The sequence below is a fragment of the Arachis ipaensis genome, chromosome B4, assembly GCF_059453495.1.
Source record: "Arachis ipaensis isolate K30076 ecotype BB chromosome B4, ASM5945349v1, whole genome shotgun sequence".
Taxonomy (NCBI): domain Eukaryota; kingdom Viridiplantae; phylum Streptophyta; class Magnoliopsida; order Fabales; family Fabaceae; genus Arachis; species Arachis ipaensis.
The window spans coordinates 78,678,495-78,702,093 of record NC_142439.1 but is presented as its reverse complement, the minus strand read 5'-3'; the positions used below and the strand labels follow the sequence as shown (position 1 = coordinate 78,702,093).

General features: G+C 39.4%; 1 non-coding gene across 1 annotated transcript; it reads left to right on the top strand.

The window, feature by feature from the left end:
• Nucleotides 1-4,028: 4,028 nt before the first annotated feature.
• LOC148568051 (small nucleolar RNA R71) lies at nt 4,029-4,136 on the top strand. The gene has a single exon (XR_015882453.1). It is a non-coding gene; the product is annotated as a small nucleolar RNA R71 (small nucleolar RNA).
• The last annotated feature ends 19,463 nt before the right edge of the window (nt 4,137-23,599 follow it).

The following is a 23,599-nucleotide window of genomic DNA, read 5'->3' as shown; positions in this document are numbered from 1 at the left end:
CTCAATTTCAGACAGAAAATACCTGAAATCACAGAAAAACACACAAACTCATAGTAAAGTCCAGAAATGTGAATTTAACATAAAAACTAATGAAAACATCCCTAAAAGTAACTAGATCCTACTAAAAACATACTAAAAACAATGCCAAAAAGCGTATAAATTATCCGCTCATCACAACACCAAACTTAAATTGTTGCTTGTCCCCAAGCAACTGAAAATCAAATAGGATAAAAAGAAGAGAATATACTATAAATTCCAAACTATCAATGAAACAGAGCTTCAATCATATGAGCGGGACTTATAGCTTTTTGCCTCTTGAATAGTTTTGGCATCTCACTCTATCCATTGAGGTTCAGAATGATTGGCATCTATAGGAACTTCAGATTTCGAATAGTGTTATTGACTCTCCTAGTTCAGTATGATGATTCTTGAACACAGCTTCTTTATGAGTCTTGGCCGTGGCCCTAAGCACTTTGTTTTCCAGTATTACCACCGGATACATAAATGCCACAGACACATAATTGGGTGAACCTTTTCAGATTGTGACTCAGCTTTGCTAAAGTCCCCAATTAGAGGTGTCCAGGGTTTTTAAGCACACTCTTTGTTTTTGCTTTGGACCTTGACTTTAACCGCTCAGTCTCAAGTTTTCACTTGACACCTACACGCCACAAGCACATGGTTAGGGACAGCTTGGTTTAGCCGCTTAGACCAGGATTTTATTCCTTTAGGCCCTCCTATCCACTGATGCTCAAAGCCTTGGGATCCTTTTTATTTGCCCTTGCCTTTTGGTTTTAAGGGTTATTGGCTTTTTCTGCTTGCTTTTTCTTTTTCTTTCTATATATTTTTTTTTTATTTTTTTTTTCGCCTATTTTTTTTCTGCAAGCTTTGTTCTTTGCTGCTTTTTCTTGCTTCAAGAATCATTTTTATGATTTTTCAGATTATCAAATAACATGTCTCCTAGTCATCATTCTTTCAAGAGCCAACATATTTAACATTCTTAAACAACAACTTCAAAAGACATATGCACTGTTCAAGCATACATTCAGAAAACAAGAAGCATTGTCACCACATCAATATAATTAAGCTAAGTTCAAGGATAAATTCGAAACTCATGTACTTCTTTTTCTTTTGAATTAAAACATTTTTTTTTTTAAGAGAGGTGATGGATTCATAGGACATTTATAACTTTAAGACATAGTTACTACTACTAATGATCATGTAATGAAGACACAAACATAGATAAGCACATAACATAGAAAATGAAAAACAGAGAAAGTAAGAACAAGGAATGAGTCCACCTTAGTGATGTCCTTGAGCTCTTCTATGTCTCTTCCTTGTCTTTGCTGCTCCTCCTTCATTGCTTTTAGATCTTCTCTGATTTCATGAAGGATGATGGAGTGCTCTTGATGTTCCACCCTTAATTGCTTCCAATAATTGTGTGGAAGAAAATGTATCCCCTGAGGTATCTCAGGGATCTCTTGATTTGCAGTCAAATGTTCTACCACTGAGCTATAGACCCTTGATGGAAGCTTTTGTCTTCCCTTTCCTCTTTCTAGAGGCTCCTCTGGCCTTAGGTGCCATCAATGGTTATGGAAAAAAAACAAAAAAGCTATGCTTTTTACCACACCAAACTTAGAATGTTGCTCGCCCTCGATCAAAAGAAGAAAGAATAGAAGAAGAAGAGGATATGGAGGAGATGGATGGCTGTGTGTATTCGGCCTTATGGGTGGGATTGGGTGGGGAAGAGATGTTGAATTTTTGAAGGTAAGTGGGTGTATGGGTGTGAGTGGTAAATGGAAGACAGAAGGGAGGAGTGTTTATTGGGAATAGAGGATGATTGAGAAGAGAGTGGTGAGAAGAAGTGAGTGGAGGTAGGTGGGGATCCTGTGGGGTCCACAGATCCTGAGGTGTCAAGGCATTTACATCCCTGCACCAATTTAGGCATGCAAAATGCCCTTGCACACAACTCTGGGCGTTCAGCGCCAGGTTGGTGCCCATTTTGGGCGTTCAACGCCCATTTGCTGCCATTTCTGGCGTTGAACGCCAGAACCATGCTTGTTCTGGGCGTTCAGCACCAGGATGCTCCCATTCTGGGCGTTCAGCGCCAGAACTATGCTCTGTCTAGCGTTTGAACGCCAGGCAGATGCTCCTCCAGGGTGTGATTTTTCTTCTGCTGTTTTTGATTCCGTTTTCAATTTTTATATTTATTTTGTGACTCCACATGATCATGAACCTAAGAAAACATGAAGAACAATAAAAATAAGAATTAGATAAACATTGGGTTGCCTCCCAACAAGCGCTTCTTTAATGTCAATAGCTTGACAGTGAGCTCTCATGGAGCCTCACAGATGTGCAGAGCTTTGTTGAGACTCTCCAACACCAAACTTAGAGTTTGGATATGGGAGTTCAACACCAAACTTAGAGTTTGGTTGTGGCCTCCCAACACCAAACTTAGAGTTTGACTGTGGGGGCTCTGGTTGACTCTGCTTGGAGAGAAGCTTTTTCTGCTTCCTCCGCATGGTTGCAGAGGGAGATCCTTGAGTTTTGAATACAAGGGAGTTCTCATTCCATTGAAGAACTATTTCACCTCTGTCAACATCAATCACAGCTCTTGCTGTGGCCAGGAAAGGTCTTCCTAGGATGATGGATTCATCCTCTTCCTTTCCAGTATCCAGGACTATGAAATCAGCAGGGATGTAAAGGCCTTCAACCTTTACTAACACGTCCTCTACTTGTCCATAAGCCTGTCTTCTTGAGCTGTCTGCCATCTCTAATGAGATTTTAGCAGCTTGCACCTCATAGATTCTCAGTTTCTCTATTACAGAGAGGGGCATGAGGTTTATTCCTGAACCAAGGTCACACAGAGCCTTAAAGATCATGGTGCCTATGGTACAGGGTATTATGAACTTTCCAGGATCCTGTCTCTTCTGAGGCAATGTCAGTTGATCCAGATCACTTAGTTCATTGATGGACAAGGGAGGTTCAACTTCCCAAGCATCAATGCCAAACAATTTGGCATTCAGCTTCATGATTGCACCAAGAAACTTGGCAGTTTGCTCTTTAGTGACATCCTCATTCTCTTCAGAAGAGGAATACTCATCAGAGCTCATGAAGGGCATAAGGAGGTTCAATGGAATCTCTATGGTCTCTAGATGAGCCTCAGAGTCCTTTGGTTCCTCAGAGGGAAGCTCCTTATTGACCACTGGACGTCCCAGGAGGTCTTCCTCCTTAGGATTCACGTCCTCTCCTCTCCTCAGAGGTTCGGCCATGGTGCTTATGTCAATGGCCTTGCACTCTCCTTTTGGGTTCTCTTCTGTATTGCTTGGGAGAGTACTAGGAGGGATTTCAGTGATCCTTTTACTCAGCTGGCCCACTTGTGCTTCCAGCTTTCTAATGGAAGACCTTGTTTCATTCATGAAACTTACAGTGGCCTTAGATAGATCAGAGACTAGATTTGCTAAATTAGAAGCATTTTGTTCAGAGTTCTCTGTCTGTTGCTGAGTTGATGATGGAAAAGGCTTGCTATTGCTGAACCTGTTTCTTCCACCATTATTAAAGCCTTGTTGGGGCTTTTGATCCTTCCATGAGAAATTTGGATGATTTCTCCATGTTGAGTTATAGGTGTTTCCATAAGGTTCACCTAAGTAATTCACCTCTGCTATTGCAGGGTTCTCAGGATCATAGGCTTCTTCTTCAGGAGAAGCCTCTTGAGTACTGTTGGATGCAGCTTGCATTCCATGCAGACTCTGAGAAATCATATTGACTTGCTGAGTCAATATTTTGTTCTGAGCCAATATGGCATTCAGAGTATCAACTTCAAGAACTCCCTTCTTCATAGGCGTCCCATTATTCACAGGATTCCTTTCAGAAGTGTACATGAACTGGTTATTAGCAACCATGTTAATGAGTTCTTGAGCTTCTGCAGGCGTTTTCTTTAGGTGAATGGATCCACCTACAGAGGTATCCAATGACATCTTAGATAACTCAGACAGACCATCATAGAATATATCCAAGATGGTCCATTCTGAAAGCATGTCAGAAGGACACTTTTTGGTCAATTGTTTGTATCTTTCCCAAGCTTCATAGAGAGATTCACCTTCTTTCTGTCTGAAGGTTTGAACATCAGCTCTAAGCTTGCTCAGCTTTTGAGGAGGAAAGTACTTGGCTAAGAAAGCCGTGACCAGCTTATCCCAAGAGTTCAGGCTGTCTTTGGGTTGAGAATCCAACCATAATCTAGCTCTGTCTCTTACAGCAAAAGGGAAAAGCATGAGCCTGTAGACTTCAGGATCTACTCCATTAGTCTTAACAGTATCACATATCTGCAAGAACTCAGTTAAGAACTGAAAAGGATCTTCAGATGGAAGTCCATGAAACTTGCAGTTCTGCTGCATCAGAGAAACTAACTGAGATTTCAGCTCAAAGTTGTTTGCTCCAATGGCAGGAATGGAGATGCTTCTTCCATGTAAATTGGAATTAGGTGCAGTAAAGTCACCAAGCATCTTCCTTATATTATTATTATTTTCGGCTGCCATCTCCTCTTCCTGTTCGAAAAATTCTGAAAGGTTATCTCTGGATTGTTGTATTTTAGCTTCTCTTAATTTTCTCTTCAGAGTCCTTTCAGGTTCTGGATCTGCTTCCACAAGAATGTTCTTATCCTTGCTCCTGCTCATATGACAAGGAAGAAGGCACAGAAAAATAATAATAATAATGGAGATCCTTTATACCACAGTATAGGGATTCCTGTGTGAGTGGAAGAAGAGGGGGAGACAAAGAATGTAATATAATGGAAGAAACACAACTGTGAGGATGGAAGAGAGGTGAAATGAGATGTTAGGATATGAATGAATAAATAGAATGAGATGGGGGAGGGATAATTTTCGAAAATTATTTTGAAAAAGAGTTAGTGATTTTCGAAAATGGTTTTTGAAAAATGTTAGTAATTTTCGAAAATTTTTTAAATCAAAACTAGAAAATAAAAATAATTAGTTAATTAAAAAGAAATTTTTGAAAAAGAGGGAGATATTTTCGAAAATTAGAGAGAGAGAGTTAGTTAGGTAGTTTTGAAAAAGTTAAGAAACAAACAAAAAGTTAGTTAGTTAGTTGAAACAAATTTTGAAAAGATAAGAAGATAGGAAGTTAGAGAAGATATTTTGAAATCAACTTTTTGAAAAAGATAAGATAAGAAGATATTTTTGAAAAGATATGATAGAAATTAGTTTTGAAAAAGATTTGATTTTTAAAATCACAATTAATGACTTGATTCACAAGAAATCACAAGATATGATTCTAGAACTTAAAGTTTGAATCTTTCTTAACAAGCAAGTAACAAACTTCAAATTTTTGAATCAAAACATTAATTGATTATGTTATTTTCGAAAATTTGATATAAAAATAAGAAAAAGATTTTTGAAAAATATTTTTGGAATTTTCGAAAATAACTAAGAATTTTGAAAAAGATTTGATTTTTTGAAAAAGATTTTGAAAAAGATAAGATTTTCAAATTGAAAATTTGATTTGACTCATGAGAAACAATTTGATTTTAAAAATTTTTGAAAAAGTCAACTCAAATTTTCAAATTTGATGAGAGAAAAAAGGAAAGATATTTTTTTGATTTTTTGAATTTTTATGAAAACGTGAAAATTATGCAATGCATGAAATTTTTAGATCAAAACAATGAATGCATGCAAGAATGCTATGAATGTCAAGATGAACACCAAGAACACTATGAATGTTAAGATGAACATCATAGACACAATTTTGAAAAATTTTAATGTAAAGAAAACATGCAAGACACCAAACTTAGAATTCTTTAATGCTTAGACACTAAGAATTCAAGAATGCATATGAAAAACAATAAAAGACACAAAACAAAAAATCATCAAGATCAAACAAGAAGACTTACCAAGAACAACTTGAAGATCATGAAGAACACTATTAATGCATGATATTTTCGAAAAAATGCAAGATGCATATGCAATTGACACCAAACTTATAACATGACTCAAGACTCAAACAAGAAACACAAAAAATATTTTTGATTTTTATGATTTTCTAATTTTTTTTGTATTTTCTTTTAATTTTTTCGAAAATTATTGTAAAAAAATAAAAATAAGGATTCCAAAATTTTTAATATGAATTCCAGGAATCTTGCCATGTTAGTCTTAAGGCTCCAATCAAAGGGTCAGGCATGGCTTAATAGCCAGCCAAGCTTTAGCATATAATTACATGGACTGGAGTGATTGAATGCCAATCCCAAAGTAGTTTGGGTATGGCTTTACAGCCAGATAGGCTTCAACATGCTTCGTGAAACACTAGAATTCATTCTTAAAAATTTTGAAGAAAAATAATATTTTTGAAAACATTTTTTTTTTTCGAAAACAAGTGGGAAAATTTTGAAATATTTTTGAAAAATTTTTGAAAATAAAATAAAAGGAAAATTACCTAATCTGAGCAACAAGATGAGCCGTCAGTTGTCCAAACTCAAACAATCCCCGGCAACGGCGCCAAAAACTTGGTGCTGTTGCCGGATCAAAAGGGAATCTGGCACTGATGTTACCGGACCAAAAGCTTGCCGAAAACTCAAAACAATCCCCGGCAACGGCGCCAAAAACTTGATGCACGAAATTGTGTTCCATGTTCTTTGTACTTGTGTGAGATTAACAATATATAATTGTATTGAATCCTCATTGTGGCTCTATGTGTGGACACAACTCCGTTCAACTAACCAGCAAGTGCACTGGGTCGTCCAAGTAATAGCTTACGTGAGTAAGGGTCGAATCCCACGGAGATTGTTGGTATGAAGCAAGCTATGGTCACCTTGTAGATCTCAGTCAGGCAGATATAAATGGTTATGTGGTTTTCAAATAATAAATAATAAAATAGGGATAGAGATACTTATGTAAATCATTGGTAGGAATTTCAGATAAGCGAATGGAGATGCTTTTCGTTCCTCTGAACCTCTGCTTTCTTGCTATCTTCATCCAATCAGTCTTACTCCTTTCCATGGCTGGCTTTATGTGATACATCACCACTGTCAATGGCTACTTTTGGTCATCTCACGGGAAAATGATCCAATGCCCTGTCACGGCACGGCTAATCGTCTGGAGGCATCACCCTTGTCAATGGCTTCATCTTATCCTCTCAGTGAATAATATGCTCACGCACCCTGTCACGGCACGGCTATTCATCTGTCGGTTCTCGATCATGCTGGAATAGGATTTACTATCCTTTTGCGTCTGTCACTAACGCCCTGCAATCGCGAGTTCGAAGCTCGTCACAGTCATTCAATCATTGAATCCTACTCGGAATACCACAGACAAGGTTTAGACCTTCCGGATTCTCTTGAATGCCGCCATCATTCTAGCTTACGCCACGAAGATTCTGGTTAGGAGATCTAAGAGATACTCATTCTAGCTTAATTCATGTAGAACAGAAGTGTTTGTCAGGCACGCGTTCATAAGGGAGAAGGATGATGAGCGTCACACATAATCATCACCTTCATCACGTTTTTTGGTGCGAATGGATATCTTAGAAGAGAAATAAGAAGAATTGAATAGAAAACAGTAGTACTTTGCATTAATCTTTGAGGAACAGCAGAGCTCCACACCTTAATCTATGGAGTGTAGAAACTCTACCGTATGAAAATACATAAGTGAAGGTCCAGGCATGGCCGAGATGGCCAGCCCCCTAAACGAGATCACAGGATCAAAATACAATCCAGGATGCCTAATACAATAGTAAGAGGTCCTATTTATAATAAACTAGCTACTAGGGTTTACATGAGTAAGTAATTGATGTATAAATCCACTTCCGGGGCCCACTTGGTGTGTGTTTGGGCTGAGCTTAAGTGTAGCATGTGCAGAGGCCATTTGTGGAGTTGAATGCCAGTTTCTGTGCCAGTTTGGGCGTTCAACTCTGGTTTTGGATCCTTTTCTGGCGCTGGACGCCAGATTTGGGCAAAAGGCTGGCGTTGAACGCCAGTTTACGTCTTCAATTCTTGGCCAAAGTATGGACTATTATATATTGCTGGAAAGCCCTGGATGTCTACTTTCCAACGCAATTGGAAGCGCGCCATTTGGAGTTCTGTAGCTCCGGAAAATCCACTTTGAGTGCAGGGAGGTCAGAATCCAACAGCATCAGCAGTCCTTTTTCAACCTCTGAATCCGATTTTTGCTCTAGTCCCTCAATTTCAGCCAGAAAATACCTGAAATCACAGAAAAACACACAAACTCATAGTAAAGTCCAGAAATGTGAATTTAACATAAAAACTAATGAAAACATCCCTAAAAGTAACTAGATCCTACTAAAAACATACTAAAAACAATGCCAAAAAGCGTATAAATTATCCGCTCATCAGCGTGCCTGACAACCACAAGCGGTCTACATGATGTTCAACGTAGTCATTGGACAACAGCCAGAGTATAATTTCTTGGGTCTCTAATCCACAATTTTTATCACCTCTCCTGACAACAGAGCATCCGAATCCGTGAGATTAGAACTTTCGTGGTATAGGCTAGAACCAATTGGCAGCATTCTTGAGATCCAGAAAGTCTAAACCTTGTCTGTGGTATTCCGAGTAGGATCTGGGAAGGGATGACTGTGACGAGCTTTAAACTCACGAATGTTGGGCGCAGTGACAGTGTGCAAAAGGATAGAGAGATCCTATTCCGACGCTAGTGAAAACCGACAAATGATTAGCCATGCGGTATGACGGGAGGGTGTAAGTCGGCCAATTAAGAAATCAATTTAGGAGATACTTTGTGAGTATAGTTTTTAACCAGCTAAAATCCACCTCATCAATTTAGAAAAATTATCACAAAAGTTTAGAATAAAAATACTGGGAGTATGAGTCCCAGGTCGTGTCCCAACGAGTTGCCAAAAGTGTGCTAATTCATTAATCAGGAGTTTTCCAAGAGATTTTGAGTTTGGGCAATGAGCACAAGCATATAATTGTAAATTAAAGCAATAAAAATTAAAAGAGATTTATATATTCAAAATAAAAAGCCTTGACTGGGGGAATTATTAATTGGAAGTTCCATCCTTGTTGGAATTCTCTCAAGTGTAGTATAAAGAGGTTGTTATTTTCACTTAGTTAACCCTTACTAAATAAAGGAAAGTCAAGTGATTGAGCTAACTCTTATTCGCAAATCCTAGTCCTCTCCCTTGGGAAGGTCTAGCGTTAGTAAATACAGAATTAGCCAACAACTTCCATTTTAACTAATCACTTGAGCATTCCAACTCAAGTTTCTCCTCTTCATCAACCCCCATGTCAAGTTGGGAGTCTACTCCATCAACATGGATACCATCTTCGTTATTGGGAGTTTGGAATAGAAAAGAGACATAGTAATTTAAATAAAATAGAGATTCAAAATTAATTAAAAGTAAGAATAATCCTTTGCATTAATAAATTCTAAAAATAATCCAATTGTAACTCTAAACAAGAATTATGAATATGGAATAAATAAATTGGGAGTAAGAAAACAAACTAGAATAATATCTTCAACAGAGGTGATGACTCTTCAATATCCAAAGCAAAAACAATAAACTAGGAAACTATGAATGTAAAAGAAAACCTAGAGGAAGAGTAATTTTTTTCTCTCTAGATTCAGATCTAAAAACCTAAAACTATTCTAATGAGAATGTGTTTTGAGTCTCTGCATGTTCCCTAGCTCTAGTCTGTGTTTTTGGGCCGAAAACTGGTTAAAACCCGGCCTAAAATCGCCCCCAGCATTTTCTGTTATTTCTGCAGATCGCGCATGTCACGCGTACACGTCAGTCACGCATGCACGTCGCTGGTTGTTTTTGCGTGTCACGTGTATGCGTCAGTCACGCGCACGCGTCTTTGTGCAAACTCCGATCCACGCGTACGCGTCAGGCACGCGCACGCATCGCTGCAAATTTCTTCATGTCGCACTCTCGCGTGAGCCAGGCGTGCGCGTCGATGCTCGCTGGTTATCTCCTTAGTTTCTTGTGTTCTTTCCATTTTTGCAAGCTTCCTCTCCATTCTCTAATCCATTCCTTCCCTATAAAGCCTGAAATACTTAACACATGGATCACGACATCGAATGGTGTAAAGGAGAATTAAAATACACAAATTAAAGATATCTAGGAAGCAAGTTTTCAACCATAGAACAAAACTAAGAAGGAATTGTAAAATCATGCAAATTGTATGAATAAGTGGGTAAAGACTTGATGAAACCACTCAATTAAACACAAGATAAACCATAAAATAGTGATTTATCAACCTCCCCACACTTAAACATTAACATGTCCTCATGCTTAGCTTAAGGAGATAAAATAAATGAGTAGGAAAAAGTAAGACTCATGCAATGCAATGCAATGCAACCTATGTATATAAATGCAACTATATGCTAAGATGATTTTTGCCTACTTGGTTAAAAGTAAATAAGTTCGTCAAGACAAACATAAATCAAATATCACTAATTAAAATCATACAGTAAAAACAAGTAAACTTGTAAGAAGACAGCTCATGAAAGCAGGGAACATAGAATTCAGCATTGAACCCTCACTAATGGTGTATATGCACTCTAATCACTCAAGTGTATAGGGTAATTACTCTACTCTTCTCTAGTCATGCTTTATAAACCTTGTTCTTCACCTAACCAATAAACAAGTATTTAATGTACCAATGCAAACATCATGAGGTCTTTTCAAGGTTGTAATGGGGCTAAGGTAAAGGTGATGGTATAAGTGAGCTAAGTGAGCTTATAAATTGAATCCTTGATTAACCTAAGCTCTTACCTATACATACACTCTTTATACTTTTGAAATCATACCCAGCTACCCAAAATTACCACTTTTCCATTACATACTCATGCATCAACTTTTCTTTTAATTTGTATCACATATGCATTGACCTTTTCATTAACTTAACATTGGGGTAATTTTGTCCCCTTATTCATTTATTTATTTACTTAATTACTTGAATATTTTTGGTTTTTTTTTAAATAAAAGTAAACATAACTTATCAATGCACATGGGTTTTTAATTTTTCTGTTTTCACATGAGTAGCTACCCAAATTCCCAATAATTAAATGAAATAAAAACATAAGACATTCCTTATTAACCCATGTTCCCACAGTTTTCCCACACTTAATTGACACACAATCTCTATATTAAGCTAACCAAAGATTCAATTGGGGTGATTACTTGTTTTTCTGCTTAAGGCTAGTGATGTTGTAAAATATAGAACAAATGGGATTTTAAAAGGCTCAAAGTGGCTAACAAAGGTAAATGGAAGTAGGCTATTTGGGATAAGTGAGCTAATAATCAAATAATGGCCTCAATCATATGCATGCATATAAACACATTAAATATTGGACATATAGGATGGAACAAAATAAAAATTACAATCATATAGAAGAAAAAGACACAAGAATAAAATTTTATGGTTAAATAATGTAACCATGTAATTAAGCTCAAATCTCACAGCTTGTGTGTTCTAGCTTTAAACTATGTTTCCAATTTACAGTCTTCAAACAATTTTAGCACAAAATTTTAATTTAAATTAGTGAAATTTTCAAAAAAAAAATAGAGTCTTAAAAAGAAACTTATTATTTTTCAACCAAATAGAACATGCATGCAAATACCTATTACTATGCAATTTATCCTATCCTAAACAAAAGAAAAATAAAAAATTTATTGGTGCTAAGAAAGAGAAATTACCTCCGGAAGTCAGGTACTGACCGACCTCTCCACACTTAAAGCTTGGCACTGTCCTCGGTGCCATCAGTCAGGAACAAAGGGGAGCTGGTAGCAGCATCTCCACAATCTGGACTGTCATGGCTCCCTGTGCTGGTAAATGAAGTGGACTCCGGGGTATCTAGGTCTTCTTCAGGTGGGTTGTTACCAACAAGTAGCTCCTTGAGGTATGTAAATCGGCGACTTGTTACGGTGCTCTCTTCGCTTTCCCTGCCGGTTAAGCTGATCCAACTGCGCAAGTATCTGAAGGAGTAGCTGATTTGTTGTAGGTGCTTGTGATATGGAAGGAGAAGGAATATCTCCGGCCAGTTCTACAGGCCGGCTAGTAGTGGCTGTTGGAGGTCTGATATACTTCCCATTAGGGACGATCTGATCATCCCGTGGAATTATGGTCTTGGAGTCCCCAGCTCTGTAGGAGACTCCGGCTACTGAGACTAGATCTGAAACTAAGGCTGGAAAAGGTAGGTTGCCCACAATCTTTACGTGTCCCATGGCATTCCGGATGTGTCTTGGTAAATTGAGAGGCTGGTCTGTAAGGATACACTAGAGTATAACAGCCATATCTGCAGTGAAGGAGGACTCATGAGTACTCAGAAAGACGTAATGGGACATAATTTGTGCCCATACTCGAGCCTCCAAGGTGAGTGCTGAAGCTAATATGCCCTTAGGTCGGGATCGATGGTATCCGTAGATCCATCTGCTGCCAGGTTATGCTATAACTCTGAGAACAGTGTCCCAGTCAAATTGGTATGTCTGGCACTTGAAGGAGGCTTCTTGGAATATGTCCAATCCTTCTGGAGCAGGGGGAAGAGATAAAGCTTATTGAATGGCTTCTTCAGTTAGGGGGATTTGCTTCTAACGGATATAGATAGACTGCAGGGTTGGCATGTAAAAATTGGAGTAGAATTCGACTACCCATGAAAGATTGACCTACCGTGGCTGTCTTCGTAAGAATCCCTGTTGTCTGCTCTCAATGCGGGGCTCAACAAACTCAACAATGTGGGTCGGAAGGATGAATAGGTGCTCATTGTTATAGTTCCGCTCAGCTAGAATGGGGAACATCTGCTTACAGTAGCGGTTAGTGAACCGCGCAGTGTCCTTTGTTGGGAAGGCTTTCTCTTTTTCATCAACCTTGATGATCCTCTTGACTCGCTTTGTTGAGGGCTTTACTGCTGTTGAAGATTGCTCCACAACTAGTGCTCTTTTTGTTCCTTTCGTTGCTGGTAGTTTGGGAGTAGCTTTCTCTTTACCCTTCTTGGTGGCCATTCTGAATAGGGAAAAGGTAAGTAACATTTAAGGCTAAGGGTTAGAGCAAGGAAGGGACGGTACAAGTGATAATTAATGCCAAGGTAAAGATGGATGTCGTTAACACATAATCGCGACTACATGTGATTAGTTCATCAATGGAAATATAGCAACTGCATGTTATGGCAAGTAGATGCAAGATGTTTATTGGCATGCTGGCAAAGGCATGAGTGGCATAGATCAAGCATTTAATTGCCCAATTTGATTATCAAGTGTTTCAAACTAACAATCTGTTTGTATTGACAATTATATTCAATCAATAATATATAAAAATGGGTTTTGTGAAAAACAGGCATTAGAGTAGAAGAATATAATAATCTTAAAAATGCACAATGTCATACGAGCTTTTTCACAAACAATTAGTATGCATGGTAAATATGTTATTGAAAGTATTAAATTTGAACATGCAAATAACCCAAAAAGATAATTATTGATAATTGTCAAATAATTCCTTAATAATCCACAAGTAATTATAGAAGAAAATAATCACCCAATTAAATTTCTAACACTAATTAAAATAATGCAAAAAGAAAGAAAGAAAAAAAAACATAGATAATGAAAGTAAAAAGAAAAATAAGAAGAAAACATAAATCAAAGTAATAATGGAAAATTAAAAATGGAAGAAGAAAGGAAAAGAACCTTGATGAAGAAGATTAAGAGTGAAAGAAGAAAGGAAAAACTAAGAAGGAATAAAGAAGAAAGAAAGAAGGAAGAAGAAAGAATTAAGAAGGGGGAAGAAAGAATTAGGATTGGGGGAGAAAAGATAAGAATTCTGGCGCTGATCTGGATAAACTGTGCGGCGCAGGCGATGCGGACACGTGGAGTACGCGAACGTGTGGTTTGCGCTATTATCAGGTGACGCAGACGTGTCAGGGATGCGTTCGCGTGACCTGAATTGTGCTTTTGGCACAAGAGTTGCCTCCCGTACGCACAATTCTCTGTTTTATACGCACATTGCAAAAATTTAGGGTGACGCGTGCGCATGAGGGACGCGCACGCGTGAGTGGCCTGATTTGGAAAAATGACGCGTACGCGTGAGGCACGCGAACACGTGATAGGGCTTGTGCTTCCAGCACAATTCTAGCCCCACTCCATCATAACTCTCTGCCATACACCCCTTTTACGTCGAGTTTGCAGGGTCACGCGTGCGCGTGGGTGACGCGCATGCATGGAGGGCTGATTTTGCAATTGACGCGGACACGTCAGGGACGTGTACGCGTGGGCATGTTTGTGCCTAAGGCACGCCTCCAGCCATGCTCCCGTGTGACTCTCTGCTTTTGTTGGTGGGTCCTCCAAGAGGAAGACCTCTAGCTCTTTGTGTTCCTTTATCTTTTCACCATGATAAAGCTTTAGGCGATGTCCATTGACCTTGATGAATTTGGAGCTAGAAGGATGACGCAGGTGAAAAACTCCGTACAGCTCTGCCTTTTCTACTCTGTAGGGACCTTCCCATCTTGATCTCAGTTTACCTGGCATGAGCCTTAGTCTGGAGTTATAAAGAAGAACTAACTCCCCTGGTCTGAACTCTCTCCTTTTTATGTGCTTGTCATGCACAACCTTCATCTTCTCTTTGTATCGCCTGGAGTTGTCATATGCTTCTAGGCGAAGGTTTTCTAATTCTGCTAGAGCTTCCTTTCAGCACCATCTTTCTCAAATCCCATGTTGCACTCCCTCACAGCCCAGAAAGCCTTGTGTTCCACCTCTACTGGAAGGTGGCAAGCCTTTCCATACACTAAGCGGAAGGGGCTCATCCCAATGGGTGTCTTGTACGCTGTTCGATATGCCAGAGCGCATCTTGTAGCCTGGCACTCTAGTCCTTCCTATGAGGCTTGACTATCTTCTCCAAGATATGCTTTATCTCTCTGTTAGATACCTCTGCTTGTCCATTGGTCTGGGGATGGTATGCTATTGCTACTTTGTGAACAATCCCATGCTTCTTCAGTAATCCTGCTAATCTCCTGTTACAAAAGTGAGTGCCTTGATCACTCACGATTGCTCATGGTGAACCAAAGTGACAAATAATATGGTTTCTAACAAAAGAAACAACAGTGTTAGCATCATCAGTACGGGTAGGAATTGCTTGCACCCATTTAGAAACATAATATACAGCTAACAATATATAAAAGTAACCACTAGAGTTTGGAAATGGACCCATGATGTCAATGCCCCAATCATCAAAAATTTCACAGAAAAGCATAATCTGTTGAGGCATCTCATCCCTCTTGGATATATTACCAAACCTTTGGAAAGGGGAACAAGATTTACAAAAAGCAGTAGCATCCTTAAAAAGAGTAGGCCACCAGAATCCACAGTCTAATATTTTTCTAGCTGTTCTTTGAGGGCCAAAATGTCTTCCACTCTCAGAAGAGTGGGAGGCCTCTAAAATGGACTGGAATTCTGATTGAGGCACACACCTTCTAATTACCTGGTCAGCACCACGCCTCCATAAATATGGGTCATCCCATATATAATATTTAGACTCGCTTTTCAACTTGTCCCTTTGATGTTTAGTAAAATTTGGAGGGAAGGTATGGCTGACTAGATAGTTGGCTACAGTTGCATACCAAGGAACTACTTCGGATACTATGTGCAAGCTATCAAATGGAAAAGCATCATTGATAGGAGTGGAGTCATCCTTAATGTTCTCAAGGCGACTCAAGTGGTTTGCCAATAAATTTTGGTTACCACTCCTATCCTTAATTTCTAAATCAAATTCTTGCAGCAACAGTATCCAACGTATCAACCTTGGTTTGGACTCTTTTTTAGCTAATAAATATTTTAGAGTTGCATAGTCCGAGTACACTACCACCTTATTACCAAGTAAATAGGCTCGGAATTTATCCAGAGCAAAAAACAATAGCCAGAAGCTCTTTTTCAGTGATTGTGTAATTAGACTGAGCAGCGTCTAAGGTCTTAGACGCATAAGCAATTACGAAAGGGTCCTTACCTTCGCGCTGAGCCAGCACCACTCCTACTGCATGGTTGGAGGCTTCACACATAATCTCAAAAGGCTGGCTCCAGTCTGGTCCTCTCACAATTGGAGCTTGAGTCAGGGCGATCTTCAGCTTATCAAATGCTTGCATGCAACCCTCACTGAACTCGAACTCAATATCTTTCTGCAGCAGTCTGGATAAAGGCAATGCTACCTTATTGAAGTACTTAATAAATCTCCTGTAGAAACCTGCATGTCCAAGGATCGAACGGACTTCCCTCACGGAGGAGGGGTAGGTAAACTAGAAATCACATCCACCTTTGCTGGATCTACAGAAATACCAGTATTAGACACAACATGTCCTAGAATAATCCCTTGTTTTACCATAAAGTGACATTTTTCAAAATTCAATACAAGGTTTGAACTAATACACCTGTCTAATACTCTAGCTAAACTATCCAAGCAATGGTTAAACGAATCACCATATACGCTGAAATCATCCATAAATACTTCCATACAGTTCTCAATAAGATCTGAAAAGATACTCATCATTCATCTTTGGAAAGTAGCCAGTGCATTACATAAGCTAAAAGGCATTCTCTTATATGCGTACGTTCCAAAGGGACATGTAAAAGTAGTCTTCTCCTAATCTTTAGGACCTATATAAATTTGAAAATAGCCTATATAACCATCTAAAAAGCAGTAATGGGATTTACCTGACAGGCGATCAAGCATCTGATCAATAAATGGCAAGGGGTTGTGATCTTAACGAGTAGCTTGGTTGAGACGCCTATAATCAATACAAACTCTCCATGAATTCTGCACTCTAGTTGTCAGGAGCTCTCCATGCTCATTCTTTATTGTAGTGACTCCAAACTTCTTGGGCACCACTTGTACTGGACTGACCCACTCACTGTCTGAGATGGAGTAAATGATATTTGCTTCATGTAGCCTGGTCACTTCTTTCTTGACAACTTCTAAGCTGGTGGGATTCAGTCTTCTTTGGGGTTGGCGGACATGCTTTGATCCCTCTTCTAAGAATATTCTGTGCTCACAGACTCGAGGGCTAATGCCTGCTATATCCCCCAAGCTCCACCCAATTGCTTCCTTGTGTCTTCTCAGCACACTAAGCAGCTGCTCCTCTTGTTGGGAAGTGAGTTCCCTTGTAATGATAATTGGAAACTTCTAATTATCCTCAAGGTAAGCATACTTGAGGTGTGGAGGAAGGGGCTTTAATTCCACTATCTGCTCATGGCTAGGCTCTGGATCATCTAGAGCTAGTGATAATGGCGAAGTGTCTTCATTATGTTCAGAGGGTGTCCCCACACTTGGACCTTGCTCCATGTACTTCTCTTCTACTTCTTCTTGGTGAACTTCAGCAATAGTTTCATCAATGATATCGCACTAAAAGATAGAATGATCTTCCAGAGGGTGCTTCATAGCTTCATTTAAACTAAAACTCACCGCTCTGCCATCTATCTCAAAGGAGTAAGTTCCTGAGAATGCATCCAGCTTGAACTTTGAAGTCTTCAGGAATGGTCTTCCAAGGAGGATTGATGATGGTCTTCCTGAGTCATTAGGGGGCATTTCCAAGATATAGAAGTCAATGGGAAATGTGAGCCCCTTAATGCTCACTAATACATCTTCAGCAATTCCAACTACTGTAATAATGCTTTTATCTGCTAACACAAAACGAGCTGCCGACCTTTTTAAGGGAGGGAGCCTCAAAGCATCATATATAGACAATGGCATTATACTAACACACGCTCCTAAATCACACATGCAGTCAGAAAATATTATACCTCTAATGGTACAATTAACCATGCATGGACTTGGGTCACTATATTTTTCAGGTATACCCCCCCCCCCATTAAAGCAGATATAGAACTACCTAAAGGAATAGTTTCTAATTCATTAATTTTGTCTTTATGTATGCATAAATCTTTTAGAAACTTTGCATATTTAGGTACTTGTTGAATAACATCAAAAAGGGGAACAGTTACCTCAACCTTTTTGAAAATTTCCACCATTTTGGGATCAAGTTCCATCTGCTTCCCGGGCTTCCGTGCAAGGTGTGAAAATGGGATAGGAATGGCGCCACTTGTAGCTTCTGCTTCCTTTGGTGCTCCATTCCTTGGCTGAGCTACTTATTCTTCAACCTTGTCTTGTACTTCCTCTTCCTCTTCAGCATCTTCCACTTCAACTAAGTCTTCAACTTGGGCATGTTCTTGTGGGCTTGGCTCATCCTGGTTCCTCTCTTGCAGTATGGTTCCGGACCTCAAAGTGATGGCATTGATTCTGCCTTTGGGATTAGGTAAGGGTTGAGAAGGAATTCCACTGGAGCTCGAAGGCTGGTTGGTGGTAGTGGGTAATGAATCTATCTGGGAGACGAGAGCTTGTAAAGTGGCATTCAAACCATTTAGAGTAGAGTTCAGTGTAGTCTGCATGTCTTGTTGTCCTTGTGCAAGAGAACGAAGCATCTCGTCATTTGATGAGGAAGGAGGATAAGTGATCTGAAGGGCCTGTTGTTGGTTGTGCTGGGGTCCTTGGGGCTGCCTTAGGTGAGGTGCTCTGTAAGGCTGGTTCTGATTCTGCTGTCTATTATTGTTGTTCCACCTCTGATTTCCATTGTTGTCCCTGCCTCCTCTGTTATAGTTGTCCCTCCAGCCATGGTTGGAATTATCTCTCTAACCCTGGTTAGAGTTGTCCTGCCATCCTTGGTTATGGTTCCCACCTTGGTTGTAGTTGCCGCCTTGTTGATTATATCCTTGATTCGGGCGGTCATAGAAGTTATGAGTAGCTGACACAGTATTGTCTTCTTGTTGGAGCTGCGGGCACTGATGGGTGCCCAAGGTTGTATTGGTAAAGATTTTTCTCAATGAAATTGCGTTGCAAGTATAGCTCTACCAACAACAAGCCTCGGGCCGTCAAATTTAGAAGAGGGATTTGGTTGTCACAAGTTCAACCCCAGTAGAAATAACTGAAGTATTCAAACCTCGGGTCGTCTCATAAGGAATAGGCAAACATATTCTTCAACATTGGATAGAAATCTGGGGTTGTGAGTCATGAGAACAAAAATAAATGGGAATCTTAACAAGCAAGTAATCTTATAATGCAAGAAACTAATTCAAATAACTAAGCAAGACATGAGCAATACCAAACTAACAAGTAACATTCAATATGATTCTATTCTAACAAAACAAGTAACTATAACTAAGACAAGTAATTAAAATTTGGGTTTTCAAATAGGAATGATAAAAGAAACTCTCGGCTAGGCATGGGAATTGGAGTCAACATCCTTGTCTGATAACCATATCTTGACAATTATGAGGAACCAAATGCATTAAGTCTACTTCTATACTTGAAGTACGTCAAATGGTTTGGTCAGCATCAACCCATAAGTTCTAACCTCACTACTAATTAGCTTAATAGAAGGTTAGCATCAATGGCTATCAAATTGACCACTAAGGGCTCCCAAATCATCAAATCCATTAGACCCAATGACTCAAGCTTACCCAATTCCCTTAGCCTAGGCCAAGAGTAAAGAGAACTATTCCATAATCAAAGTAAGCAATTCATCAAACACATGGTAAGCATTAACAAAAGACGTGTTCAAAATAATAATTAAATTGAAATCAACAAGTACCCACTAACAATTATAAACATACAATCATCCAAACAACACAATTAATCATAGAAATCATCAATGCAACATCAACAAGTCAAGATTCACAACATTCATGAAATGGGTATAAAATGACAATTGACAAGAATTCATAAAACTAACACAAGATCTAAGTAAAATTATACTAAGGAATTCAAATTGAACAATTAAAACTAGTAATTAACAAGATCCAATTCACAATTCAACAAGGGAAGATCAAATTAAAACTAGATCTAGAGAGGAACAAGGATTTCTATCTCTAGAAGAACAAAGAACTAAAAACTAGCTAAAAATGTGTCTTAGTGTAAAATGATTGATCCCTCCCTTTCCCCTAGCATCCTTGGGTCTTTTCCATGCAGAAACAGCTTGAATTTGGGCCTGATGAGCCTCAGAAATTGCCAGGCACGATTTCCTTTAATGAGGTCACGTGTAGCTTCCCGCGCGTGCGCACCGATTGCTTTTGTGATCCACGCGTGCGCGCCAAGTGCGCGTGCGCGTCGATAGGAATCTTCTGATCCGCGCGGATGCGTCCATCCTTGCGCGCCGCTTCCAGCCATCCTCATCCATGCGTGCGCGTGGAGTGCGCGTGCGCGCCAATGTTGCTTTTCAAAAATTCAAATCTTCATGTTCCTCCCTTTTGTACATGCTTTCGTTCTCTCTTCTAAGCCATTCCTATCCTATAGTTCCTGAAATTACTCAATAAATACATCACGACATCGAATGGCAATAGAAGGGGATTAAAATATGGCAATTTTAAAGCAAAACAAGCATGTTTTTTATTATGGAGCAATATTAGGAAGTGAACACAAAACCATGCATTTCTTGTGAATAAATGTGAGAAATATTGACAAAACCCCCCAAATTCTACACAATATAAACCATAAAATTGGGGTTTATCAAATCTCCCCACACTTAAACCAAGCATGTCCTCATGCTTAAAATAAGAAGACCAAAGATCTTGGTGAGAAAGGGTTTATGAAATGTAAGCTACCTAAGTGAATGCATGCGACTAATGTAAAATCATCTACCTACTTGGTCAAGGGCAAATCTATCCTGCAACTACACATGTGAACATATGGGGCGGAAATAGTATGTTGCTCATGAATCCTACCAAATTGAACATCATTAAGGAGTGCATACAAGTTGCCAAATGAACGCTTGTTAAAGCCGGGAACAAAGAATTGAGCACCGAACCCTCACCGAACCCTCACCGAAAGTGTATCCGCTCTATTCGCTCAAGTGTATAGGGTTCGTCACTCAATTTTCTCCTAATCATGCTTTCCAAGATTTGTCTTTCATCTAACAATCAACAATTACTTAATACATGCTTACAAGTATCATGAGGTCTTATTCATGGGTTGTAACGGGGCTAAAGTGAAGGTAAGGATGTATATGGCCAAGTGAGCTTCGAATTTGAGTCCTTGATTAACCTAGGATCCCACTAGACACATAGAACAACCTATACAACTACAATACATTACCTAGCTACCCTTCAGTTTCACTTTTTGCTTACTCATGCATTCTTTTCAATTCACACCCATATACATTATTTTCTTCATTACTTTATCTTATCTTGGGTTTTTTTGTCCCCTTTTTGCTTTGTTTTGTTTTATATATATATATATATATATATATATATATATATATATATATCCCCTTTTCTTGGGCCCTTGTGTACAAAAGTTTCAATGCATATAGTTCAATCATTCAATACATGAGTATGTTCCCAAATCCAAGAATTTCAATTACACTACAATTATACACCTATATATCTACCCACATTTCCCAAGTGTACCCTCCTAATCGAATGATACACATCCTAACTTACCTAAGCTAATCAAGGATCCAAATTTAGGGACATTCGTGGTTTTTCGCTTAGGATTGTTGATGTGCTCTATTTAAGAACAAAAAGGGTTTATCATGGGCTCAAAATTCGTTAGCAATGGTTGATAAAAGGGTTAAGGCCATTTGGGAAAAGTGACTATTGAAAAGATGGCCTCAATCATGTAAATGCATTCATACACAAAGTAATGGACATATAGAATCAGACAAAGCAAGGATCACAATCATAGAGAGAGATATGCACACAAGAATGGGAAATAATGGTTAGAAAATGTAACCATGCAATAGGCTCAAAACTTACATGCTTGTGTTCTTAGCTCAATCACTATGTTCCAAAATACATTCTTAAAGCAAGTTTACTGCAAAAAGTTTTCAAAAATTTGGTAGGATACCCCAAAACACAGTTTCTTGGGAAAGAAGTTATTGTTTTGACCAAGCAACTCTATAGAAACTAACTATCATGCAAGGAGTATTTACAATCAAATTAACTACACATGCAATGTACTAACTATGTACTAACTACTAAGAAAAGGATAAATCCATGGGTATTGAAAGGAAGAGATTGTTACCCATGGAGATCGGTCGAACGACCTCCCCACACTTAGAAATTAGCACGGTCCTCCATGCTACGATCAATGCGCAAAGGGTAGTCGGGACCGGAACCATCACTATCCTCTTCTTCAGAGTTCCTATCACTTGGGTTTGAGGTGGATGTGAATATTTCGGGTTCCTCCATGCTAGGGGTAACACAACGCAGAAGCTTCTTGATGTAGGTGTATCGGCGTTGATTGGGCCGCTCATATCTATCAAGCTTCTGGTGTAGATCTTCTATCCTTTGATGCGTGGATCTTTGCCGTGGTGGTGATGATGAAATGGAAGGAATAGTAGATGGAAGGGCTATGTCAAGGCTTGGGTTGTTCATGGAAAGATGTAAGTATTTTCCGCTCGGGACCGCATCGCCCTTAGCCAGAACTATAATCTTCCTGTCCTTTGCTTCCCAAGGAACACCCGCAGCAGCAACTAAATTGGATACCAATGCTGGAAATGGCAAATTACCCCGGGCGTGAACTTGACTTATCGCTTGCTTGACAAGAAATGAAATATTCACCGGCTTCTCCGTGAGAACACACCAAACAAGCAAGGCGAGATCCGCCGTGAAGGACGACTTGTGGGTGCTAGGTAGCACATAGTGAGATAGGATCTGGGCCCAAGCTCTAGCTTCTACAGTGAAGAAGTGAGCGTCAATGCTCTTAGGCCTCATCTGGAGTCGACCTTGGGTCCAAAATGTCTCCGGCTCAGCAATGACTCGGAGGATCGAGTCCCAATCAAATCCAAACTTCTCTCACTGACGTAAGACTTCTTGGTAGCCATCCATGTCACTTGGTACCGGTAGAACGTTAAGCACTTGTTGAATAGGCTCTTCTGAAACTGAGACTTACTTCCGGCGCATGTACACCGATTGAAGGGAGGGGAGATGGTAGTTTGTGTAAAAATCTTCCACCCAAGAGAGGTTGATTTATCTTGGTTTTCTCAAAAGAAACTCCCATCCTCGCCATTCAATGTGGGGTAGAATATAAGGAGCAACCTTGTCCGGCGGAGCAAGTAGATGCTCGGGATGATAGTTCCTCACAACCATGGAGGGGAACACAAGTTCACAGAAGCGGTTGGGGAACCTTGAAGAATCTTTTGCCAGTTTGCTCTTTTCTTTCTCATCAATAGGAGCGGGTATCTTAGCCTTCTTGGATAGGGATTTGGCTCCTAATAAAGAGTGCGCCTTAGAAGTTGATCTTTGGGGTGCCCTCTTTGCGGCCGGTTTCCTTGGAGCTTTCTCCTTGCCTTTCTTGGTGGCCATCCTGAGAAAGGAGGCAAAACAAGAAAACATTAAACCCAAAGCATCATCTTAACAAAAACATGCAAGTGAAGGATAGTGCCCGAAAGAAATCTTGCAACAAAGTAATCATAAAGACATGGGTTACAACACTTGGCATGGGATGCAAGAGGAAGTAAAGCATGCAATGGCATGAGAGAAGTAATCTCAAGCATCCATAACAAAGAGCAAGTCATATTCAATGAGTATCTAATTAGCAAGCGAAGTAGACTCAATGCGTATGGAAGACAACAAGTGAATGAGAATA